General features: G+C 52.6%; 1 non-coding gene across 1 annotated transcript; it reads left to right on the top strand.

The window, feature by feature from the left end:
* The first annotated feature begins 687 nt into the window (after nucleotides 1–687).
* Nucleotides 688–761, top strand: TRNAI-AAU. The gene has a single exon. It is a non-coding gene; the product is annotated as a tRNA-Ile (tRNA).
* The last annotated feature ends 2,436 nt before the right edge of the window (nucleotides 762–3,197 follow it).

The raw sequence follows: 3,197 nt of genomic DNA on the forward strand, positions 1-3,197 counted from the left end.
AAAAGGGGTGCACCTCCAACCCCCACCATCTGTTTCCCTGGACCACTTCCCCACAGACCTAGCACCTTCCTCCACCTTTGTATAAGGGCCTCAGTCCGGCAGTAATCAGCCAGGAGGTCACTCATGTTCCCCTTACCCACCCAGCACTACTCTGACCATGGTACCGGTACCCCTTCTCCTTCTCGGCAGCCAATCCTCCCTCCTCAAACTCCAAGGAGTGACTGACTCTTGCTCCACTGAGCAGCCCTGTATATATGGGCTGCTCCAGCAAGCCTTCTCCTGATTGCCTCTCCCAATAAGCCCTTTCCTGACTGGCTGGGTTCTACGCCACCTCTGCAAGGCTGCCTTAATTTTTTTCCTGATTGTTTGGGGCAGTCACCCCACCACACTTGGAAAGTGGCAAATGAGAAGTCTAGAGCTGAAGGAAAGGTTACCATGACTCAGAACTGAGCTGAGGTTGCTGTGACTGAAACACAGATCACTAACCAGTATATGATCACAGTGGCTGGTGGGAGAAGCACATGTTAGAAGCCCTCTGTCAACTCAGCTGTGGCTTTCTGTGCACAGAGAGCCAGACACCTCAAAGTCTACAAGGCTTGAGGGAAATGGGGAAGGTCTGTACTTTGGAATTTGCAGGTGTTGTCCTGGACCATCAAATGGAACAGTTGTAAACACTTTCTTGAGGCAGGCACTATGGCTTAGCTGGCTAAAGCACCTGTCTAATAAGCAAGAGATCCTGGGTTCAACTCCCAGTGGTGCCTTGTTGTATGGCTTTTGTCTCCTCTGCTCACATTTTCCTGTGTCTTTCTAGGAAACAGAAGAGACCTCCCTTGGTATCCAAGTAACTGCTTGCTAAGGAAAAGGCTTCTTTGGAGAGAAGCATTGGAAAGAATCAAATCACAAGCCTGGAGTTGATGAAAAGGCTGCTGTGACTGGCATTAGCCTGGCGATTGCTTCAACTGCAATTGCTGCAACACGAGAGCCTGTGCCGCACGTCCTTGGGGTTCGCTGGGGATGTCCACACACAGAGGCCATGTCACCTTCCTTTTGATTGTCACTGATAAGAAATGGAGCAGCTGAGAGAAAAGTCCCAGAGAGCAGCACCGTGGCTAAGCTGGCCAAGGCACCTGCCAGGTAAAGTGGAGGTTAGAGATATAGCACCCAGTGGTGCCTTGCCAAATATGTCTGCTCTTCCCACCTTTTGGTCAATCTTTCGAGGAAGCAGAGAAGACTGCCTTTGCCTTGCAGTGCAGATGCTTCCAAAAGAAACTGGTCATTTTTTTCTGACAAGTGTCAGAAGGAGGCACCTAAGAAACGTGGGGACAACGAAAAAGGTCATCGTAACTCAACTTGCATCCATGGCTCTTGAGGCCACAACGCAGAGCACTGAGCACTGTAGGACCACAGCTGGTGACAGAAGGGGCTTTTCCAAAGGCATTTTCCACTAGCAGGGTCCTCTCTGTGTGCAGAATTCCTTATCGTTTGATGTCCGCAGGCCCTGGAGATCACCATTTGGCATCTCTCTCTCTGTCTCAGTGAACATCCACTGTGGTAGTTGAAAATCTGTGATGAGATCTACAGGATGAAACCTGAACAGAGGGACCCCTGAGCCCTGTGTCCCACTGCCTGGATTCCCTCTCACACTATGATGCTGTGACAGGCTGCAAATCTCTGGCACATATTGCACTTACACAGACATCCACAGGTCGGGGCACATCCAACTGAGTTACATGAATGCTTCTCCCAGCCACTCATAAAACTAATGATAGAGAGCCTCCCGCCAATTCCCCCCAGCTCTGCAGCCTTGCACCCCTGGATTATACCGCAGAAAGGGCGAACCACAGCGGCTGCCTCCCCCACATGCGGGAAAAAGGCTTGACCTGCTAGCCCTGCGGACTAAGTCTCCAGGCCTCCAGCTTGCCCCATTCGACCCAACGGCTTGATCTTGTGGCCAGAATTATTTGCAGTTGTGATTTCCCCCAGCAGTACCGCACAGGGGTCCATGGTCAGCTCCAGCACAGGCCCCACAGGAAGGCTTAATGCTCAAGCTGCAGCACATGCTGGACAGGCTTAAGGCCGGGCTCCCCATGGCAGGAGAGAAGAAGACTCGGACCCTGGTGAGGCAGGCTGGGGCTTCCTGGATCCCATTTGCTCACAGCCAGCCTCTGCCCTCACTTCCAAGTCATCAGTGGTGCCCCCAGGTCAGCCAGAATGAAGCAGCAGTTTTCACTGCACCAAGTCCACTTATGGCTTACAGGCAACTGCCAGACCCCCCGCAGCCCACAATCTCAGCCAGAAAGGAGCCCACTCAGCCTCACCATTGCTTCTTTTCCTTCCCCCCAAAACTCCACTTCTCCTGACCTACAAGTAGCCATCTCTGGGATGCCAAGAGGCAGGTAAAGGGGTCTATCTCCCAGAAGCGAACCACACCTCCATAGGTTCGGCCCTCAGAAGGGCAGATGGGGGTTTCCTGGATCCCAGTTGCTCACAGCCAGCCCAGCCCCCACCTCTAAAGCCATCAATCTATAGGCCAACCTCCAAGGGGAGAGGAGGCCAAGCCACAAGCCTCCAAAAGGTGACACACCTAACTGCTCTAGGTTCTCCAGACTGACACCAAGGTGTTTTCTCCATTTACGTCAGCACCCTCTGTCATGCAGGGGTTGGAGTTATCCCAGGGACAGGCCAACAGCAGAAGGAGGAACGCCTTCCTGGACAGCAAGGGGATTTGAGAAAAGGAAGCCAGCCTGTTTCTGAACCAGAGGCCTTTTGTGTATTGGGCAAATGTGATAACCACTACACTACAGAAACTCTGTCCGCTTAGCTTGTGCTCGCCCTGGCACACACTGATGGGGAAACGTAGAGCGAGTGGTGGCAGCCCTCCAATAGGTCAGCTGGCAGAGCAGAGGACTGGAGCCGGTGCTCAGGAAGTCATCCTTACGTCGCCCTTCTGAACCTTGCTTGAAGGAAAGCTTCTTTTTCTTCCCCTTGCTGACGAAGAACAAGAGAAGAATGAAAGGGGAGGTGGGCCAACTCGGTGCAGAAGCCCATGCTGTCTTTTCCTGCTGCATAGCCTGAAATGAGGGGTTTGTGGCAGTTAAAGGAACTGCTGCACTTTCAGAAAACAGCCCAGCCCTGCACAAAGGGAGAAAGAAGAGCCTGCCAGAGGTTGGGATTGAACCACAGACCTTTAGCTTAGC

The sequence above is a fragment of the Gopherus evgoodei genome, unplaced genomic scaffold, assembly GCF_007399415.2.
Source record: "Gopherus evgoodei ecotype Sinaloan lineage unplaced genomic scaffold, rGopEvg1_v1.p scaffold_230_arrow_ctg1, whole genome shotgun sequence".
NCBI classification, from domain to species: domain Eukaryota; kingdom Metazoa; phylum Chordata; order Testudines; family Testudinidae; genus Gopherus; species Gopherus evgoodei.